Source organism: Brachyhypopomus gauderio, unplaced genomic scaffold, assembly GCF_052324685.1.
Source record: "Brachyhypopomus gauderio isolate BG-103 unplaced genomic scaffold, BGAUD_0.2 sc75, whole genome shotgun sequence".
Taxonomy (NCBI): Eukaryota; Metazoa; Chordata; class Actinopteri; order Gymnotiformes; family Hypopomidae; genus Brachyhypopomus; species Brachyhypopomus gauderio.
The window spans coordinates 950,001-973,945 of NW_027506896.1; the positions used below are offsets into that span (position 1 = coordinate 950,001).

A 23,945-nucleotide genomic window follows, 5' to 3' on the forward strand; every position below is an offset into this window, starting at 1 on the left:
GGTCAACCTGGGGAGAAATAACCCCTGACCTCACCGACCTTTTCATCCACCCTGATGTCTGTATCTGTAGCAGGCAAGAAAAAGCAAGAGAGAGCGCTTCCATCTAGATTAAAAGAATGATTAAATGAATGTACCAGGTCACTTACATCTACCACAAAGACCACATGCCAACACTGACCTTGAGACTCTTATTAATTTGCTATGGAAATATGTGTTTCTGTATAAACAAAGTTAGGCATTTAAAATGGTATCATTCTTCGTGCACGCACCATCCCCCATAGTGACTTGTTCAGGGTTATCATTTCACTCTGACACTTTCACCAGTGCGAGCCCTGCAGGACGGATGTCTTTAATTGACTCTCCGTGTGTGATTAACGAGCAGGAGTTAAACACGGTCACCCTGGACTAGGCTAACCAGACAGGGAAGAAGTTTGCTGAGAACAGCCATCTCATGAGAAGCACTTATCACCCTCAGACCAAAGACCAGCACTGCTAAGGCAAAGCAGAGAGAGAGAGAGAGAGAGAAAGAGAGAGAGAGAGAGATGGAGAAGATGGAGAAGACTTTAGTCTCAAGCCTCCAGGGCCAAACCACTTGCCTTAGCAGTGATGCATGTGATACTGAGGATATTTAAAGATCTCTCACCTCTCCCTCTCCCTCTGTCTCTCTCTCTGTCTCTCTCTCTCTCTCTGTCTCTGCCTGTCTCTCCCCCTCCTACACTTTGGGCTTTTCACTGAGGTGAAGGTGCTGCTGTTTGTGAGAATACTGCCATCAAACTGAGAAAATATGTTTCTATCCTTTCTTGTTGTTTCAAAGATTTCTGTGTTCTTTGTCTACATGAGGAAACATTGGTTTTGCTGCAAGAACTTGTGTGTGTACATCCATCAGTCTTATGTCAATAAATAAATAAATGCTATGAGTGAACACTACGACGGGTCTGCAGCACCTAGTGTGAAACACTGACAGCACTGACAAACTTCAGTAATAAAGAAGCACTTTACCTGAAATACTGACATCATCTATGAAATCAGTTCAAACTGTCACTAAACCAATAAATTTTTATAGAACATTTGTCCCAGTTTTAGTATGTGTACAGAAAAGAGGAATGGACCCTAAAATGGAGCCTACTGGAGCCACATATAGTGGCAGATAAGAAGAACTGTAGTATTTTCATACGTTAAATGTTTAAATAAAAATCCTCTGTATGATGTTTGATATTTACCAGTTGAGGATTGGACCCCTAACTCCACCACAGTGTTTGAGAATATCATAATCAGCAGCAGTGTCAAATGCAGGCCATCACACAGCCACACTCTCTCCCCACCCCCTCCTGGTGGGCGTGGCCAGCTCAGTGCCGGCCGTGCCGTGGCGGACGGCAGAGGGAGGACTCTCAGCAGTGTGAGCACATGTACTCTGTGTGATTTACATGCAGGCGCGCTGCGTGTGGGAGTGGGTGTAGTATCAATCAGCCTGCCACCACCTACCACCACCAACCACTGCTCAGATTAATGAGCACAGCCTACTTTACATCATAAGCAAAACCCCCTTTTTACCCCCCCCCTACTAGCTGCCCCTCCCATCTCTGAGCATAATGACCACATCTTTGAGGCTGTCTGGTCCACGTAACACACCACCGAGTTCTCAGCTGCAGCCATAAAGAGGTTTTGCAGTCCAGCAGCAGGGACTGCTGGAGCTGTCAGGGAACTGCAGGACGGCAGAAATGAAACCGCAATACTGAACAAGGGAAAGTTGAGCACAATGCACGTGAGAGTGATGCACGGGAGAGTGATGCACACGAGAGTGATGCACGAGAGTGATGCACACGAGAGTGATGCACACGAGAGTGATGCACACGAGAGTGATGCACGTGAGAGTGATGCACGTGAGGGTGATGCACGTGAGGGTGATGCACGTGAGGGTGATGCACGTGAGGGTGATGCACACGAGAGTGATGCACGTGAGAGTGATGCACGTGAGAGTGATGCACATGAGGGTGATGCACACGAGAGTGATGCACGAGTGAATTAACCCTATTCTGCAGAAAGGCCCCCTGCTGTGCCCGAATAAATGGATGATTGGACCTGGCCAGCCCTTTGATCCCACCCGTGGACCTTCACTGTAGTGGCGCTGTGGTTCGGTGGATCTCAGCTCCCCTACCAGCAGGCCAGCACCAGCAGAACCTAAATTTCGTCTTCCAGCCAGGCCCCAATACTGCAACGTCAGCACTGGGGCCCAAGTGTAATGAAGGCCTGTGTACTGCTAATTAACCTAGCCACTGACCAGCTAATTACCCTAGCCACTGACCAGCTAATTACCCTAGCCACTGAGCAGGTAATTACACATGGTTCACTGTACAGCACAAAGGTAAGAGGGACATACACTGCTGTGTGGGTAAACAAATGCACACAACACACATACGTATAATTTAGACAGCTAGATTATACTGAGATATACAATATCTAATTAGCCCACACTGCACAGTTTTAGAATTGAAACCTACAAACGCCTCACAAAAACAAAACTTCAAAAATTCAAATGCAGTTGATTATGAAGAAAAAAAGAACTATTCTCTTAACTAGCCATCCAGTGAGTCATGATGTTTTAACTGCCGATAGAGGTAGTCATCTGTATGGTGACAGTGACACACTCTGTGGTATGTCAGATTAATGGAAGGATTAAATGCTACTGTAATTCCACAGCAGACTGCCGCGTGGTGCGTTTTATTCTCCGCGCTCTCGGGACAGCTGATGTGCTGTTCCTTCCTGCCACATTAATTTGATCTTCCTTTGGTTTATTTCCATCCCAATTAGCTCAGCTAGGGCAGAATGAAGAGACGCCGGCATCCATCAGACCTGATCCACCACGTGCTGTTCGATCCCCGGAGCGGGAAATGATCGTAATGCGTGCGTGCGATTTCAAAACATTTCTTTATGATACGGTCTCGAGTGAAAGCGGCGAATGACGTCGGGCGTGGGTCAAACCGGGCGCAGAGCAAAAGCCCGAGTTATAATAGGGTATGAGTTATAGGACATGCCAATTAGGCGTGATGGGTTTAAGAAGCAGCCCTGCAGCCAGAAGGCTGCGGCCTCAGGAGGCGGTGGGCTGGAGAGAGGCGGTGCTTAACCTGAAGTGGCACAGTAAAACACCAGCAGTCTGAAAAGAGAAATGACGTCCCACAGCTCACATCACACTCAACACACAGTCAAGACCGAATATCATTAGGCCAATATGGGCAATAGACCAAAGACAAAGAAAAGTTACCATTCTGAAAATGTCTATTACCAACAAAAATGTATCATAAAAAAATACTATAAATATTTGGGCTAAAATTAAGTATATGCAGGTACAAATGTTCTGTAAGGGTACGGATGTAAGGCATAGTACTAGCTCTAGGTCTGCTTGTGGAAGGCACAAGGACTATATCAGTGATTCTGTGTCTCTGAGAGAAATATGTATGCACGCACGCTCACAAGCGTGTGTGTGTGTGTGAGTGAGAGAGAGAGAGAGAGAGAGAGAGTGTGAGAGAGAGAGAGAGAGAGAGAGAGAGTCTGTGTGTGTGTGTGTGTGTGTGTGTGTGTGTGTGTGTGTGTGTGTGTGTGTGTGTGTGTGTGTGTGTGTGTGTTCCCTCCGACAGCAGCCATATTTATATTCTCCTTGCGGTACGCTGCTCATCTGTCTCCATCTGCATGCTTTAACTGTGATGAGCTGCAGTTACAACAGTCTGTCAGCAGGCTTTACAGAGCACTTACAGCCAAGACAGTGCCACATCAAGCAGACCTCGCCCATCATAAACGCAACATCCCCTGCACATCACAAGCCGCCCCCATATCTCTCTCTCTCTCTCTCTCTCTCTCTCTGTCTGTCTATCCCTGTTTTCTCTTTCTGTCTCTATCATCCCTCTGCTGTCTCTGCTCTCAGCTTGCTCAGGTGAGTGATAGGTGTCTGTGTTTCTGCTGTGTTGCGGACCGCCCCAGGCCAGGTCTGACCAGAGCTGTGCGCCGAGCCGTGCTCACACACTCAGGCGTGTTCTACTCTGAGCACTTCACAAATGTTCTGGTTTGGGCTTTTGTTTTTTAGCCATTTGTCAGATGCTTGTGAAAGAGCAGAGAGCTTGTTATTTCACTCAAACCGCAAGCTTGAAAAAATATTTTCAACTAAAATGAATGATTTAGCTAGCAATTAGAAAAAAACAATATATATACTCATTAATAAATTATTCTTTTATCATTTTAAAGTAATTTTCTTGGTGAATCTCAGCAATTTCCCCAGCTAAACCATTCAATTGCAAGTATTCATCTTTTTTGTATGTTTTTGTAGTATACCATTTACATATGCATTTCTGACATGTCTGTTTTGCAGGAAGCCCCTCCCACCCTCACAGAGAACACGCCTCTTCCGGCCTAAGCTGAAACATTCACAGTCACACACAGCGTTTACCTTTCAACCCCAGCTGAACTTGCCCTCTTTAAATCCGGTATCAAACATGGACAAAAAGCTGAAACAAAACCTTCATTTAAATAATATCACTTTCAAAGGGTTCCATCCTAAGTCAGTCGCTATTGCAAGCAGGTCCCCAGTGACGGCGTTTAGCATACTGTTTGTGCACAACATCCTTGTGAGCAGGCGGGGGGCCCTTGCATTGCCCCTTTGGCTGTGTAAAGTAACGCTTTAGTGTCTTCTGCATTGCTCCCGGTTATTTCTCTCTATTCTTTAAGGAGTTTCCTCCACATCAACAGCCTCTGACACACCTATTAATGGTAGTGAGGGGAGGGGTCTCGGGGGAGGGGCTTACTGATTTGTAGACGCATTCTAAGGGGTCTTTAGTGACGGACAGTGGGGTTTAACAGGAACGATGAATCGTTCTTTAGCAGAACGTCGTCGCAATCCACCATTAAAGAAAGTGGATGAGGCAGGGGGTGCTGAATGGAAGGGAGCAGTCTCACACACACCAGGCTAACGGAAGACCACACACACACACACACACACACACACACACACACCATGCTAACGGAAGACCACACACACACACACACACACCATGCTAACGGAAGAAGACCCCACACACACACACACACACACACACACACACACACACACACACACACACACACACACCATGCTAACGGAAGACCACACACACACACACACACACACACCATGCTAACGGAAGAAGACCCCACACACACACACACACACACACCACACTAACGGAAGAAGCCACTCACAACGGTATAGGGCCTTCCTCAGGCCACACACACACACACACATGCAAAATACATGAGTTGAGTGAGACTGGATGTGGATGCGACTGAGGGAGTCATCATGGGTGTGCTTAATAACATCACCACGGCGACGGGAAGAGAAAGAATCTGCCCACAGGTATGAAACTAATTAACTAAGTTCTGTGTGTGAGGGATGCGGGCTAGAGGAGTGTGCTCTGATTCACTGCTCCCCAAAGATCGTCTTCAAAGCTACAACAGAGGCCACTAAATGCATCAGGAATTATAACAGCACCACCACCACCACCACAACCACACAACAGTAACAACGACAACAACAACAACAACAATAAAGTGGAATCTTGTGACATGGCTTGCAGTTTACTGGTGCCTTCTGGGAGCCGCCTGGCTATATCTGCACGGCCTTCCCAGTGAGAAAGAGTCTCTAAAATCCATCACCACCCCAGCTCCCTGCACTGTGGCCAGAGGCACCACAGTAAGGGAACTGATGATGCAAACACAATTACTGCACATTAAACCAGAAACAAGGCAAGAAAATGATGCACGGAGGCGTTAAAGGCCACCCTCCCCATTCTCCAATCTCTTCTTTTTTCCTCTCCTGACATTTGTGGTTTAAGGATATTTTATGAGCTCCTTTTTTAAATCTAATTGCACTCGGTGTGCGCGGCAGCTCTGTGATTTTGGCTGTAGGCGTAGTATAACAAATAAATGTCTCTGACAGTTCGCTAATGACTTGTTAGTGGAGTTGCAGCGGTGAACATTACATTGTAATTTGGGTCCATTCACAGTTTTCTGAGCCTGTTGCGTTTCTCTTCCCTGCGTTCTCACGCTTTCTCCTTCACTCCTCCGCTTCCTCGCTAGTTTTTAACACATCTGTAGGCATGTTACAAGAAGAAGAAGAAGATAGCAGGAAAAAACGGTCTGTTTTCCTCCGCCCCCACTCAGAGCATCCACCAGAGCACCCATTCCTAATTAAACTTCTTAACAAACAGCCTGTCAGCCTCAGAGAGAGAGGGGCGGAGCCTAAAGATGTCCTGACGGGGTGAGTTACAGGACCTTGTGAAGAACACGCGCTCTGCTCACGCCTCTGCTGGATGGTTCGTCCTGCCTGGAACTACAATGATGCCACCTTCCCTCAATTCATCTTGGGCTTAAAGAGAGACAGGCTTGTTCACTGCTGTGAGAGCATGGTTGTGGAAGGGGCTTGTGGCAGGCAGGACCCATGTCTTCGCTAGCAGCCTAACCTCAGTGTTCTGCACCCCACAGTGCACCTGCTGTCTGCAGGCCAAGCCCATCAGCACCAGGCAGAGACGAGGGTGCTGACTCGCTAGTGCGGGCTCCACCAGGCCCACCTCCTGAACACCTCACAAGTAGATACACTGGTGACAAGGAGATTGGTCTCTCCCCCTCCCATTCTCTTTCTCTCCAACTGCTAACATCCCATAATAGCTACACAAAACAGGAGCAGCATCCATTGCCTATTGCACTCATTGCCTATTGAAATCAGTTCAAATTTGTTAAATGCTTTTATCATTTAAGAGTCTAACGTTTATGCAGTTTTTCAGAGGTGTGCTTTCAGGGAGGAGTGAAGAGGAGGAATACCACCCAACACCTCCCGTGTTCCTCACAGATATTTTTTTTCTGTTGCAGGGAAGGCACTGGGCAGTTTCACTGGGGTGAGTCAGTGAAAGGGGGAGATCCGTTTATCTCTACTTCAGGAGATTGCCACCCCTAACGAACACTCTCACTGCGAAGTCAATGGTGTGTGCTACTGTAAATGTTAAGCTACTAGTCAGACTGTGCTTGGGTTGAGAGTCACTGTTACTGTCACCCTTAAACGGTTCTCTCTCTGGCAAAAAGAAACTCAGAAAAGCACCATTGTAATGTCAATACTGGCACATGTGACACCATGGAGTCAAGTCAATCATTCCTATTGACTCTGGCTTTGAAGCAATCATAAACAGGTTAATGACAATTTATCAGTTAATCATTGCTGAACATGTTTAATTTCTATGAGCGAAATTAAATTTAACTGTTTTCTTCGTTTTTTTTTTTTGTTTCATTCCAATTTTTTCAAATGAAATAATAACATGTTTAAATATGCAGAGACCTCTGAACTATTTTGAAAATTGGATGCGGTCAAATATGAACAAGCCAGTTTCCAACCTTGAAAACCTGATACCTCACACACACACACACACACACACACACACACACACACACACGTCAAGCCTCACACTAATACAAAAACGTTCGCTCTCTACTGCACTCACACATATATAATTGAGATTTTTCACACAAGGACGTGGAGAGCCTGGAGCCAATACTTAATTGCACCGGCTATCATTACAGGGGGAAAGTCAACAATTTTAAAAATACACTGAGCATCTTTCATCTTGGCGCTGCTCTAATCGTGCTGGTAAGAGGCGTCTAGTAGGGGAAGCTCAGTGAAGTCAAACTATCTAAACACTGCTGAGGGGGCTGTAACCGTCAGCTGCACTGAGGCCGATATTTTAGGACATGTCGGTGTGACGTACGGTCCGTTCCTACGCCGTCAGCACGTAGCTGTGAGACAGGAGGTGACCGCCGTCCTGCCACGCCTGCGTTTTTGCCCGTGGTGAAGGCAGCAGCTCGTAACGGGACCCAGACACACTGGGTGATCCTCGGTGTACAAACACCAGTCACACCAGAATGTTTGTTAGTTTTCTCAAATTCAAGGTACTGTTCATCTTTTGTATCCCTTCGCCTCTAGTTTTTAACGGGGGGGGGGGGGGGGGGGGGGCAAGGGACACAATCTGTCTCTCTGTGACTCTGTCTCTCCGTGACTCCCTCTACGACTCTCTCTCCCCGCGACTCTCTCTCTGCGACTCCCTCTCTCTGCTACAGACTGGAAGCCTACTGCTCCTCCCCCGAAGGAAAAGGGGATAATGAGCAGCCGTATGCCTCCGTTCTGTCTCATTTCAATTGGAAATGCAGCACACACACGCACTTTGGGTTGGTGATGGCGGCATTATCGGCCCTCGTTTCTTGTCTGACAGTCCATCATATCCGCATACACACTCGACTCCTCCACAAAGCGCTTTTCCTCTCTTCCTAAACAGGCTGGCAGGCCACTGGTCTGTTTCTCTCTCTCTCTCTCACACACACACACACAAACACACACACACACACACACACACACACGTGCATTTTATTTTCTCATTCTGTTCATCATTCATGTGTGTTGTATTAGAAAATTAGTCTGCACTTTTGTAAACAGTTCTGCTCTACATATAGCTAGAAAAATAGGACAATTACAGAGGAAAACACCTTTATAGTTCAGTATTATATTTAGTGTTTAATGTATTCCACACCATGCAGCCTATTGGTCACCATGTATTTGATGTGTAAGTATTGTGTTAAATGTTTTTGGATATTATAATTCTGCAAAAAAATTCCTGTTTATTGCCCATTTTTATAAGGATATTTTTTGCAAAATAACTTATCATACCGATTTCATACATAAGTAATAACAGGGTAACGTTAACTTCTTGCGGCTGTTTAAGAAATTAGCAGTTGGTTCAGTGGAGTACACGGGGGTCATCTGGTTTATGACAAGAGAGGTTAAAGGTCAGGTCAAGTTTGAGGCGGCGCAGTAAAATACAATGAGCTGCCAATTTAGCAGACACGTGACTAGCCTATTAGCCTTAATATTGACAAATGCTTAAGAGCGGTGTCAAATACTCATCGGTGATCTGCTCCGCGCGCGCTCTCTGACGCCGGTCCCTCTAGAGCACGCGGCAGATAAACATATTCTCTTCAAACAATCCCAATGACAGCCAAATAGCCTGCTTGTCGCTTGTAAAAAACCCTCTAATGATGTGTGTCGAGGGAGCGGCTTGCCTGCTTGTAGCAGACGACTCCCTTGTGTACGAGACGGGGGGTGGCGTAGAGAAAAATAATAACAATTCCTAAAATATTCCTCCGCTCAAACGGCCCAAGACGCCAACAAACCTATTCTGCCCGTCCCTCCCCTCCTCCTCCACACACACACACACAGCTTTCTCTTGTCTCCCGCCCTTTCCCTTGGCGTTACTGAATGCTAAGTCACCATCTATTAGGATAACCATTAAAGTGCAGCTTTTCTAACGATTCCTCCGCCACAGCAGAAAGAGTAATTTTTTTTTATCTGTGACAATTGGACGCGATGTGTCCACGCGCGCGTGAACGGAGACCTTTCTTTCTCCTGGATGTGTTGCGCGAGACGCCGCTTAGAATTTGCATTGCGAGTTCAGGCCGACGCTCGCTGTTTCTTATTTCGTAATATGAGTTGAAGCGATGGCATGATTCTCCGAGACTGAAGCTGTTAAACTCAGGAAGCAATACAGAAATTATTCCCCACGAAGAGAGGGTGAGATGTAAAACGCAAAATCCTAAGCGTGCATTTTTTTAACAAATGCGATGCTGCGTTAAACATCGCGCTGCTAAACCACACCATCAGCGCAATCGGAGCACGCTCTTTCACCAATTAACGGTGAGAGGAAATGTGAGATAACTAAGTATTTTAGTAACGAACACCCAAGTCCTCTCTCTGGCTTTCAGCAGCGAACAAAATGCTTGAAGGCAGTTGTGACTATTCCACAACCAACATAGCACAGTTATCGGGGGATTATTTTTGCTTAGCAATGTACGTATCAGAAGATGTTTGGTGGCACTGGTCCGTGATAGTTCACCTGAGGTGCTGGAGCGCCGTGCGTTCCTGCTGCGCCTCCGTGCGCGCGCACGAGCACACTCTGCGTCTGTCTCCACTCTGAACACGCTGAGCTGTGAACGCTGGTTTAGTTGAAACTGCACTTTTCCTCGCGTTAATTGGATAGGTGGCGAAGCGGCCAATAAGAGAGCGGGAGAGCTGGGCGGTTTAATGACGAGACAGAGAGAGCGCTAACGGCTCTTGATTAGCTCCGTTTATCTCTAATTAATTACCTTTACCTAATTAGACGCCCTGTTTCGGCTAGACACGGAGTCAAGTAGACTAGATTATTAGCGTGCTCATTGGGCCTTTACAAAAGGCTAAAATTAATGTAACGCGTGGAAGGAATACGTCGTTTTAATTGCACAGGTGTTGCCTTATGGCGACGCTTTATCATTGAGCGCGACTCCACTGGATTATTAGTGGAGTTTTGTACGGGGGGGGGGGGCTATTCCGCGAAATTCACCTTGGCAACGGCTCATTAGTTTGGCTTGTTATTGTATTATTTATTACGTTTGGCCTTCCCCCTATTACACAGATTGATTCATCTCTCTCTCTCTCTCTCTCTCTCTCTCTCTCTTGCTCTCTCTCTCTCTCTCTCTCTCTCTCTCTCTCTCTCTCTCTCTCTCTCTCTCTCTCTCTCTCTCTCTCTGGCGGAATGCTGCTGGTACGGTCTCGCCGCTGATGCCGACTGCCGCTGTGCACGCGCGCAAATCGTAATCAGGTTTAATTACATGTGAATTAAAAGACGTTACGGGGTTTGGCCAAACCTTACAGTTTACGGGCCGTTGGGACATGTCGTTCACAGACGAGTTAAGAATACCCTTACGCAATTCCTTATAATAGAATAATAAAAATAGGCATACACAACACGCATGAAGTGCCCGGCCTGTATGTTGTCAACGCGCTGCCTTCATCAAAGACCTCATCTTTACTCACCAGCCTGACAAGCCCTCGCTAAATCCCCTCCCCCACCTTTAAAGATGAATAGTCTATTATTACAATGGAGTATGAATATATAATGCTTGGGGTGGGGGGAGGGCATGCAAAATTTATCAGACACATCTTAAATTGATGGGTCATACTGAAAGATGCAAGAAACCTTCCGTGTCCAGGGCCTGACATCAAACGCGTTAGGTGTTGAAGCATTACAGTACCTCTCTGGTAAATGAATATTTAAAAAAATGGGATTATCTGGCCTTCTTGAGTCAGCGGTATGGTCTGCGCATGAGGGAAATATGCAAAAATATGCAAAAACATTAGTATTTGATTTTTTTGTGCTAAATGAAATTTTTCTGTTATAGACCTGAATGGCCTCCATTAAAGCAATTTGTTCACTCAGTTATTTAAAATACTTAAAAAGTGAGTTAGGCGTTGTTTCAATATTTTGTCCGTTTTAATTGATTTGTGGATTTACAGTTGATCCTCTGAAAATAAAATACAAATAAAATAGTCATAAAACACAGTACAGATGTTCACTTGCCTTCTATTGAATGGAGGGGAAGAGTCTAGTTCTGACATGAAAAACGTTAGCCTTTTGAAAACTGGTATTGATCGTAAATGTCAGTGCACGGATCCATATGCAGGTTGACAGCATGCACTGAGATGTCTTAGGACGTGTCCAAGCTGAAAGCTGTCCATGTGGCAGACAGAGACCAGCCTGGGAGAGGCTTGGAGGGGGGGGGGGGGGGGGGGGGACAAACAGCGGCCTAAAGAGGATAAAAATAAGATGACAAAGACACATCGAGCAGCACCGGCCACGAAGAAAGATGCCCTTGACCAGGATGGGTGTGCGGAGCGAGCTCGCGGCGGAGCTGAGGACCGGGGCAGGCCGTCACTCATCAACCTGACCAGGCTCTCGCCAGCTGTTCCTCTCATCCTGCCTGTTTTCCAACCTTTTGTGTGACGCACTTAAGTGATGGCCACTGGCTGCGGGAAGAGCTCCATGCTTGTGAAGAACATGTGATACAAGTCATAGAGCAAGAGGACAGGACGTCTGGATGAATCCCCTGAGTCCACACACGCACACACCACAGCTCATCCTTTAGAGATGATCTGATTTATCATATATATTTTCTTCCTCCCCCTTCTCTCGCCCTCTCTCATCCCCTTCTCTTCCTCTCTCTCTGTCCTTCTCTCTATTCCATCTCTCTGTCCATCTTTCTCTCTCTTTCCTTTTCTCTCTATCTCCCTCTCTATCTCTCTCTTCCCACTATGTCTGTTTCCTTGTTCCTCTCTCTGGTCTGATAGCACCTCTGCTGGCAAGTGTATTACAAGACATTTGTGGCCTTACATGGTCAACTGACCTGGAAACATACATTCAATGAAACACAGATAAGGCCTCTGACCTGGCTCTGAGTACACAGCTTTGACCTATAAGAATAAATGTACGCGCTGTAACACAAATACAGACTGGATTGTTGTTTTTTCCACCACCACTTTATGTTCCTATACTGGTTTTAAAGATATGTTGGTATGACTAATTTGCTTAAAAGAGTAGAGGGTCTTTGGCTTATCAACATGTACAGCATATAGCATACAGAATGACTAAAATACTAAAAGCAAAATTGATCTTATTTTATACTATGAAAAATCTAAGCACTTCATCAGTATATCGCAAACTAACCGTGCATGCTTCCCAGTCATCTGGTTTACCTGACATACCCAAACCAACAGGCCTAATCAATAGGGGCATCTAGAGGAGACTGTTTGGTGTGCGTTTCATTGATGCTTGACAGGGTCTTTCATTACATCCGTTAACTGTAAACGATCACAGAATGTGACAAAGCCTTGAGGAATGTGGCTTCCCCCTCCCTGATCATGTCAGATGACTGTAATCCGGGAGAAGCCAGTTGGCTCGCCGTGCTCAGTGTAACAGAATGAGTGAAATTAGCAGAAATAATACGACACCGGCTGTCATTTACGATTATGTAGTTTCTAGTTCTCCATCAGCTCGAGCGAATTCCCAATGGCTTTAATTTCCTTTTAAAAGATGTACGGCAGGTATTTAATGCGTGATGAAAGCAGTCGTGTCACATCACGCTTTTATGCAAAATGAAGGATATACGTCTGAGCAAATAAGTCCCTGCTGTTAGCTAACGTCACTAGAAAAGAGTCCAAGCGCCCACACCAACAGAGGAAAATAAAGGAACCAGTTTTTGAAGTGCCGAGATGCTGCGGCGTCATTTTAGAAGGCGATTAAGGCCCATTAAAGTGCGCCTGCGTGTGGGACCGCTGCTCATTTCAAACGTTTAGTGACGAAAGGACATTCATGTGTTACGGTAAACATGGCAGATTAAAAGCTCCTATCTTCCGCCCCGTAGGGAACATGCTCAGCGCAGAGAGTTGGTTTCGCCCGCTGAGTGCTGGCAGCTGGTTGGGGTCTCTGCAGAACGCCTTATTGTCCTATTTTACTGACGCAGGTGCTGGTCTTTTCAGACGGAGCAGAGCTATTTAAAAATATGCCGTCACATTTGTTTCACTTTTGTTCTGCATTAAATTCACTTATGCGTTATTTTGAGTGCGGTATATTGCCGGCCCTGTTCTCTGCAGTTTGGGACAGTAAGCAGATTTAATTGCAGAACGTCAGGTCAGGACACGGTCCTCTGGGGCGCGCGGCCCGATCAGCTGGGCAGAAGCCTAGATACAAACCACGAGAGGCGAAACCAACCCAGCGCGAGCGCAGAAGGTCGCCGTCTGACGGCCCACGTGACCCCTTTACTTTCCCTCCCAGTCTCCGCGGCTTCATTACTTTGTTTTATACATACATACTCTTTTGCCCCTACTTCCTCCACCTCTCTCTCTCTCTCTACTTCCTTTCCTTCTCTTCTCCACGTCTCTCTCCCTCCCTCCTTCTCTCCTCCTCTCGCTCCCTCTATCTGACACTCTCCCGCTCCGCTGCTGTCCTCAGCATCTCCGTGGGGCGGTGACTAATTGCCCCCGTAAATCATCGAGCAGACCGCGCGCTCCTCCGTTTATTTTTTCTGACAGTAATTTACTGCTTGCTCTTTTACACACTTGTCATTGCGTGTTTTTCCTCACATTAGAGGCCCGTGGAAAGGAGTGTAATTAACGGCGCTACGCTGGCCGGCCGCCGCTCTTTCATCATGGTGTGATAATTGTGCTCCTTGTCTGTCAGCGTAACCTCTCTCCGCGCGCCTTCCGCGACTCTCCCGCCCTATTTGTCAGCCGCGGGAGTCGCGCGCCGTTCTGAACGCCCCGGCTCCAACGCCACTCGCCACAGCTTCGGATTCCCTATTTGTCCGAAGCCTCGGTCATTTATATCCTCGGCGCTGCTTGTCAAGAATATTAGCCTGATGCGTAGTACAAGATAAAAGATGCATGGTAAACACACCTGGACCGAATGTTCGCGGTAACGAAGGATTAGGCTGAGGTTTGATGCCTGAATTGCAGTAGAGTGATGCAATAAAGCGCTTAATAAAACAGTCCACGCGCCTGCAGTGCTGAACGAGCAAGGAATTGGAAAAAAGCCATTCATTGATTTAACCTAGCGCTCGCAAACACACGCAAACACATACACACATGCAAGGAAGCATCATCCCCCAAACACACACCTTCAGATGCTACGGAGCAACGAAACACGAGTCTGGATGTAGCGCATATGCAGTGTGTAGCATGAGTTCTATTTTTACCCTGGGGGGGTTGGGGGGGGCTAGACAGTGATGCACAGGCTGCCTTGTTATCTTGTGAGGTTCCCCAGTCCTTATGTATCCATCACCACTAACCCGCACCCAAGAGGTTAAGTCATCAATAACTTTTTATGGAGAGTAGTGAAATCCTGCAGAGAGATTTTGAGCTTTTGAGCGATTCTGTCGACTGGTCCTGCCTTGACCCTGGCCCTGGCCCTCACGCGCTCACACACACACACACACACACACACCCTCTCTCTGAGGCTCCACTGGACTGTGATAATGTCTTTATTGGGACTGTCGTAGACAGAGGCTAATGGGAAGTGTGCTCAAGACTTCAGGATCCATCACAGGCAGGCTGAGGAATTAGCATTGAGTCTCATGCATCAGCTGCCTGAGCTGTCATCTTCACACTCTCCTCCTTCCTCCTGCTTTATTACAGGCCCCCACTGCGCATGATATGCTGGTACCAGTGTGTGCCCTATCTCCACTCCTGGCTCCCTCCTCCCCTCCCCTCTCCTCCCCTCTTCTCCCCTGTCCTCCCCTCTCCTCTCCTCTCCTCCCCTCTCCTCCCCTCTCCTCCTCTCTCCTTTCTTCTCCTCCCCTCTCCTCCCCTCTCCTCCCCTCTCCTCTCCACTCTTGGCTCACTCCTCCCCTCCCCTCTCCTCCCCTCTTTCCTCTCCTCCCATCTCCTCTCCTCCTCTCTCCTCCTCCCCTCTCCTCTCCTCCTCCTTCCCTCCCCTCTCCTCCCCTCTCCTCCCCTCTCCTCTCCACTGTTGCTATTCTCCCTCCTGTAGACATCTCTGCTGCTGCTGCTTGCACCTTCTTCTGATGGAGAATTGTGCCACGCCCACCTCCATGTCACACCTCCACCCCCTCCAACCGCCAGCTGCTAAATTAGGTGCCTGTGTCCCATCTCTCTTTCTTCTTTCTCTGATTTTATTCCATTCTTCAAAATGATGTCTCCTGCTTGAGGAGAAGTGGACCCGCCTGCCAAGACCTCCTTCCTCTTGTCCTTTTAATTCATTCTCTCCTCCTGGCCCCACCCTCTCAAGGGGGTGGGGTTTGAAACATGCACAGAGGGTTATGGGGCGTCAATCAGTGTGTTTAAAGCTATTAAAGATCATTAAGAAGACCTTTGGCCTCAGTGGTGTACAGAAGGCCCCTGGCTTTGATGACTGTTGGCCTGTCAGTGTGATCGGGGTGCAATAGTCTTGTTTATGGACTCTGACCCAAACACACACACACACACACTCACACACACAGACTCACACAAACCCACACACATGCATTCACAGGGAGTTCTGGGCCCTGCTACCTTAAGAGAGAGATAGATAGAGAGAGAGAGAGAGAGAGAGAGAGAGAGAGAGAGAGAGAGAGAGAGAGAGGCTTTTGCTCATGATGTGGATTCCTGTCTAAGAGTTTAAGAGCACATCTCTTTCTCTCTCTGCTCTCTGAGTCTCATTCTTTCTCCCCCAATGGCTCTTCCTCTCCATCTCAATCTCTGTCTTTCTTTCTTTCTTTCTCTCTCTCTCTCTCTCTCTCTCTCTCCCTCTCTCTCTCTCTCTCTGGTGGATCAAAGCTGAATGGCGTAAGAAGGTCAGAGTGAGAATGAAGCAGAGAGGTGTGCCCCGGCAGCTGGGGACCCTGCCCCGGTCCTCTCCCCTCTTCCCCTCATTAGCAAATCAAAGCTGCCCCCAGAAAGATCCGCGCTCCTCACCTGATTTTGTCCTTTGGCTCTAATCACACTGCCACACAGCCTTGACTGACAGTTTTCTGTATAATTGGCCCATGATCTGGTGCAGCTCTAATAACCAGAAGATCCCCTCTGAGAGATGACCAGACACTGGTGACCTGTCTTTACATCCTGCTACACAGCGGCAGCGAGCTCACATACACATACTTGGCTTCACAAAAACACAGCATCACAGAAGCTCACACAGACACTGTCTCAACACACACACACACACACACACACACACACACACACACACACACACACACACACACACACACACACACACACACACACACACACACACACACACACACGCACACATGCACCCACACACACACTCAAGTATACATATGCATGATCCTTTCTCAGTCTCTCCATCCTTATCTATCTTTCTGTATTCTATCTATCTCTCCCTCTTTCTCTGTCCCTCCCTCTCTCCCTCTCCTTCTCTTTCTCTCTCTCTCTCTCTCTCCCTCTCTCTCTCTCACACACACACATGCACACACATACACACACACACACACACACACACACACACACACACACACACACACACACACACACACACACACACACACACACACACACACAATACCACCAGTAGCCACCCCTTGTGCCATCTGTGCAGGCCACTGAATGCCATGTTGTTAGTGCATGGCTGAGAGCTGATCTTAACATTCAATAATAGGGGGAATATTGGATGAGCAGCCCAGCCAAAGGATCTGAACTAGCACTCTAATTACTGTTCATTTGCCAGAGTATCAAAGCCTAATTACTGCTCATTTCAATACTCCCTGAGCCAGAGTCTCAGGATGGCCCCAAGAGATCACTGGGCCATCCTCTCTCTCTCTCTCTCTCTCTCTCTCTCTCTCTCTCTCTCTCTCTCTCTCTCTCTCTCTCTCTCTCTATCTCTCCTTCCCTCTCTCTCTCTCTCTCTCTCTCTCTCTCATTCTCTGAGTAGGCTTAGCTCTTGGATTTGTGTGTTCAGTTGCATCCTGTCACCAAATAAACAAAGATTCTACAAACAAACACATTGATCAATCTGAGAGACAGCAAACAGGAAAGGGAAAAGACGAAAGCATGCAAGTGTGAGTGAGTGAGGGGGCGGAGGAGGGGGAGGGGGGGCGGGGTCTATAATGCCAAGTTTATTGTTTCCTTTACTGTCTTTGCTTTGTATTTTTAATGTGATTTGGGTGAGTATCAGACAGCAGGAGGGGCAGGGAGGAGTAATCCTCTTTCCTTTATCAGATAAAAAGTGTCTTTTCTCTCCATTTCCATCTCACAATCCTCTCACCTTATCCTGACAGAAGCCACAGCAATCACTAGCTGCCACCCGTTTGACAGTTTCTGTCACCAATTAGCAGCTAAATCGACATCACCCAAAACAAGAAAACGAAGCAATTTATATGTCTATTATTGAACGCATGGCGTGTGTACTGCATGTCTGGGTGCTTCTCTCTTATCTCTGCCTCTCTGTCTGTGTCTATCCCCCTGTCTGTCTCCCTCTCCCCTCTAATGTCTGTTCTTCCTCCAGCCAAGTGGATGGGTGAGACAGGTGGAGACGGGCTCGCGTGTCTCCTCCTACCAGGGAGTTTGTCAGATGATTTTTCCACCCCATGCTCCTAGAAAATTTACAAGGCGTCGACAAGCTTTTAATGAGGCAAGCCAAGTTCTCTGAACCATGCTCCTTCTCTCTCACTCCCTCTCTCTCCCTCATTCCCTCTTTCTCTCCCTCTCTCTCTCCCTCTCTCTCCCACTTTCTTCAGTATGATGGGATGTTAATGAAGAGAACTGCCTGTGACACGTGTACTTTGTTATCATTCAATCTGCCTGAGAGCACAAACTGGTCATTATACTGCCATTACTCTGCTGAATTACACTCGGCCGAGTCTGAGTGTGTGTGTGTATATGTGTGTTTGACTGTGTGCGTGTACATGTGTGTTTGTATATGCATGCGAGTATGTGTGTGTGCGCGTATGTGAATGTGTGTGTATGTGTGTGCATGTGTGTGTGTGTGCGTGTATGTGTATGTTTGTATATGCATGCGAGTATGTGTGTGTGCGTGTATGTGAATGTGTATGTGTATATATGCATTCGTGTGTGTGTGTGTGTGTGTGTGTAGTGGTCACTACTCCATGTTTTTTCCCTTCTCTGCAGGATGGATGGCAGCAGCTTGAGAGATTTGCATTTCCATGATGTTGTTGAAAGGCTTGTGAAAAGTGATTGTTTATTTTCCACTTAAGTGCATCTTTGATCACACTTTAATAACAGTGCAGGACAGCATGGCATCGCCTGGGCTGTCTCACTGCTGTCTCACTGCTGTCTCACTGCTGTCTCTCCTCTGCCCATAACAGTACAGGTGGAATGAGACATATCTCTGAAGCCACCAAAAACAAAAGTGAACTGTATTTATATTTACTGGTAAATTGTTTAAACTGTTTGCATGTGTAAAATGAATGGGACCTTAGGAGTTGTACATTTCTTCATAATTATATCATACAAAAATATCATGCACAAAACAACAGCACCTTGCAAAAGTATTCAACCCCCTCAAGAGTCATGTGATTAGCATGAACCAGAAAAGCCAGATAATTCCAGCCAGTAATATTATTCCCATCAACGGTGCTGTGTGCCCATTTCTCCTGACACACTTGTTCCAGGTGCTTCAGGTCCTGGTCTCCTGTGTTCGGGATCTCCATCCTGCTGAAAGGGGAATCTTCTCCCAAGCTTTATTGTTTTAGCAATGCCGATGCACGTCTTACAGTGTCACTCGGTTTTGAACCATCCATCTGCCCTTGAGATCGATCAGGACACCCACATCGTGAAGTCGCACCATCCTGTTGCCTTGGTGTTAGATAAAGAGTGGCTGCTGTTCATTTTCTGTCACACACAGCAAAAACCTTTTTCCACTTTGTAGGTGGATCACTGTGATACTCACAACACTCTGATACTCACAACACTCTGATACTCACCAGCAGACTGCAGATGTGCTGTGATGTGGCTTTTCTTCAGTAATGGCTTCTTTCTAGTCACCTTCTGACACAGTCTAGTTATATGCAGAGGTGTTAATATTGTTGACCGGTGCACCTTCACTCCAGCCTCAACCGCTGAACTCTGTATCCACTTCAGCATTATTGCTGGCTTCCTTCATACGTCTGTTTCTCGCTCTGATGAATTCTGAGAGATGGCCTTATCTAGACTGCCTTCGTGATATGATGAAACTTCCATCGAGCAGGGCTCACTGGTGGATCCAAGCTCCTGTGTGGTGTCCTTTTCCTATCTTGAGCATGTCTATAATTCTGTCTCTGATATCCTTATTTTGCTCCTTGGCAATGTACAACTTTCCTTCAATGTGAATTAAATCAAGGTCTTTTATCCAGACCATATTAATGGTTCATAGAAAGAAGCCAACAGTCAGCATGCTATGTCAACATCTTCCAGCAACATGGCTAGAGCAATATATGTTTAGAGCAATAACTCTGCGTAACCTTCAACAGCTTATAACTCCATTCCCATTTGTTTTAATACCCCCCACCCCTCCCCAATCTCCCAGCCAAAGCAGTCTATAACCTGGCTTGAATCATACCAAGATACTGTTAATACCAAGATACTGTTCACACCAAGATACTGTTAATACCAAGGCTCATTGGCTTTTTTTAGGTTTATGTTATTTTATACAATTTTTTAATTGGTTGTGATAGAAAATTCAAAGAACATATTTGTAATATAGTTGTACCTTTGGAAACCCTGTGAACAACACTGTCATTCCTACTGCCTGCGTTCCTACTTCATTACACTGCAGTTGTCGCTTTCACAGATCATATGTGACATATATCCTGAATAACCTGTGGTACTCATGACCCAACACTGTGCCAAGGTGTGAAAACAAACATGCTTGTATAATACCAAATTTAAATTAGTAATAAAGTGGCATGTCGTGTGTGTATATGTGTGTGCTTGTGTGTGTGTGTGTTATAATTACATGTAGCTGAGTGCCAGGTGTATGTGTGTGTGTGTGTGTGTGTGTGTGTGTGTGTGTGTGTTATACTTACATGTAGCTGTGTGCCAGGTGTATGCGAGTGTGTGTTGTGTGTGTGTGTGTGTGTGTGTGTGTGTGTGTGTGTGTGTGTGTGTGTGTGTGTGTGTTTGTGTGTGTGTGTGTGTGTGTGTGTGTGTGTGTGTGTGTGTGTGCGCGCGCGCGCTCCTAGGTCAGCTCTGCCGAGCCATAGGGCTGAGCTCTTGGCCTAAAGTGCTCCTCATTTAGAACAATCGACAAAATCAATAAGGTGAAGTATGTTTTCTACCCACTCTCTATGCCGTCTCCATCTCCCCTGAGCTCTGTCTCAACAGTAGCTTCCACAGCTGGGCTCTATCAGTCTACAGCATAACTACACGCGCGCGCGCTCGCGCTTAAATACATGATTCAGGTCACCTCTCTCTTGACCCAACAGTATGCAAACACGCGCCAATTTAGAGTGTAACTCAGAATAGCCAGCCAACAATATGCTCTCCAATAGAGGCGCAATGATAAAACAGCAGTTAAATGAAAGCTGAAAGCTTTGCTGACTGCCAGCAGCACGCACGCACCGACGCTGTTCCAACGCAAACGGCTCGAGCCTGTTGACCTAAGCGAAGCAGAAACTACTTATCAGCGCTCGCGGGCTTTCCGCAGCGGTCCGATTTACATTAAGAGCTCATTCGTATTATTCCATATCCGTTTAACGTTACTGAGGCATGTTTGAACGGGGAGAAATCGCAACATTTAATTATCAGCTGAGCGGAATTATATACGACGTAATTGGAACCGAAACCGCGACCGTCTAACCGCAGTGATGCGCCATTACTCTACCTAACACCATTTTTTGCTCAGCCCAGCTTTTTTAGTCCGGCTAAAATAAAATGCTTGGGTAAAGTCCTAGTCAAGGACGCAACCTTGTGCTTTGGCGACAACGTGGAGTTAATTCTCTGTAGTGCGACAGCAATCTCAGCTCTTTGCTCAGCTGAGTGCGACAAAATGCGTTTAGAGCGTAGCCCCGTTCCGCGGTATAGCAGGCGCGCCCCCAGACCCGCGTCCACGCGCCAACTCGTAGACGAAACGATCTTCTTATAAAGAGGACTTTCACCTTGAGTGAGCAGCACGGGTCTCCTCTACCGATTTCTCATTTTATGTTCGCACTCCAGCGCTCTATCCATAGGTATGACCCCAAAAAACAATAAATGACTCTTAGCCTCGGTCTAAAGTATAAAGTATTTAAAAACGGAGCCCTGGGGGCTGCTTTGTCCGTGGCTGGAGGCGTTATTATAGCCGGCCTGTCACGAGGCGTCCCCTCAGGTCATTATTGGCGGGCAGGGCGGCAGCCGTTGGCAGCCTAACAGAGGCGGAGTGTGCTCTATTATCTGGGACGCGGAGCGAGGGGAGGAGAGGCCTGGACGCGGATCTGAGGAATGCGAGATGGGGCCTATGGCAGCCAGGGCAATGGGGAATGGGGTGGGGGGAGGGTGTAGCTTTTGGAGGCCGGAGCCTAGACACCACCCATTTGGACGTAGCTTTTTCAGACAGGTTGGCAAAGAGAAAGCTTAACCCAATCAAGGACATAATTGCAGGGTTTTTTTTTTCATTTGGGATTTTTTTAAGCATTTGATGCATATATTCTCTTTAGTTAAATGAAATGCAAATGATCTGTTGTGGTGAATCTGGGCAGAACTACAATCCTTGCAGATGAGCAAATACTACAAGGTACAGAGAAAACAAGGCCCTTTGTTTCAGCTAAAAACCCAGCACAGCTAAAAGCCCCAAGCTGCCTATTTCATCTTCGATTTTTCTCATATGCTTCCCCTGGTCCAGGACATCGTGGTGTGCCAAGCTCCCACACCAAGCCCCTCCTTCAGGCTCAGTGTGATTGGATGTGAAACACAAAACCACCATGAAGTGTCAGCTGTGGTGCGAGGTGTCTAAATGCAGGTCCTGAGTGTCGACACAAGGTGGAAGGCTTCCAGTGTGTCGGTACGGTGGTCTAATAGGTGAGTTGAGGTGAATGAGGTGGAGAGCTCTTCTCTGAATCTCACGGGAGGTTTAATTACCTCTCTGCCTGCTTCCTCTCTCCACACAGCTGGCCAAACAAACACGCCACCGGTGGCTCTCCGGCTCGACTGCTCCAGCGCTCCAGACACGCCCGTCTGCACTCTGTAGACGCGTTGCATGTCCTCTCTCTGTTCGACTCGCACCTCGGCTGGTTCACCTTCGGCAGCTCTTCAGAACCTCTACTGCCACATGTGGGCCAAAGACACTCGGTCTGTCAGCTGACAAAGCCAATGAAATGTCCCACATGGCATCCCCAAAAACTGGTCATTTTCAAAATGTTTGTATATAACATAAGCACTTGATGTTATAAGACAAGCCATCGTGTAAACTGGACTGCCGAAAAAGGCTACCGACACATATTTTTTTAATGTCCTTCAGAGTGTTTTCTGTTTCTTACGACACACAGCACATCTCATCAGCCGTTAATGAAGGACACTCTCCTACATTATCAGTGTCTCCTGTGTGGAAAATGCGAAGCCGTGTTACAGATAGCACAGAACAGTGCGTGAGACTTCCACTATTCTTTCAAATGCCAGGCCCTTGTTAAATTAGTTCAACACTTTGAAACATCTCACTCATCCAGTCATGGCTTGGCACAGGCTGCAAGCAGGAGCCCACAGGAGGCATGATTAAAGCACAGCAAAAAGTCTCAAGCTTCTCTCCGTCTTGATTCTCCATGTCAGTGTGGTTTCCTTCTGAGGAGGCAGACTGAGACGCTGCCACACTGGCCAGCTCAGACCAGGCTGAGACGTTCACACCAGCGTCGGACCATGTGAAGAACATGTAAGCTTGTCAGTCAAACATGACAGCTGTTTACAGCCTGACTGAGAAAGATGAAAAGATTAGACCTCAGAAATCATGCCCAAACAGAGAGGGATAGAGAGAGAGGGAAAAAGAAATACATTCAATTCAATTCATCCTTTCATTTTTTAATGCTCACATAGACTACTTTTCTCTCTCTCTCTCTCTCTCTCTCTCTCTCTATCTCTCTCTCTCTCTCTCTCTCTCTCTCTTTCTCTCTCTCTCTCTCTCTCTCACACACACACACACACACACACACACACACACTCATACATCTGGTTGACTTTGATATCACTTTTGTTTAGCAATCTCCACCCACCCACCCCCCCCCAGACACACACACACACACACACACACACACACACACACACACACACACACACACACTCCATTACGTCCAATACACATACCTAAAATAAATCTCACAAGTACTGATGCTACTCCTCACTAAAACTTAACATTCACATCTTACATCAGATGTGCTGGGTTAAAGGATTCCTTGACTCCTAGTGAATAATAGTGAATAAGCACCATCCCACACACCAGATGCCTCATACAGGCATGGACATGACTTCCAGAACCTAAGGGATCATGGGAAGGGATCTTATTACTCTTAAACATGGTAAGCTCAGCATCACTTGAATCACAACTAGCACCACTGTAACTGCAACCGTTTATCAACACAAAATAGCTCAACTAATACATAGA

The 23,945-nt window shown here is 46.9% G+C and overlaps 1 protein-coding gene across 1 annotated transcript in view; it reads right to left on the minus strand.

Moving 5' to 3' along the window:
* barhl2 (BarH-like homeobox 2) overlaps window positions 1-10,069 on the minus strand; it is a 33,283-nt gene extending 23,214 nt beyond the window's left edge. Inside the window, exon 1 of the mRNA XM_076990479.1 lies at window positions 9,951-10,069. The gene's annotated coding sequence lies outside the window, so the exon portion shown is untranslated. The remainder of the gene's footprint in view (window positions 1-9,950) is intronic.
* Window positions 10,070-23,945: the final 13,876 nt, after the last annotated feature.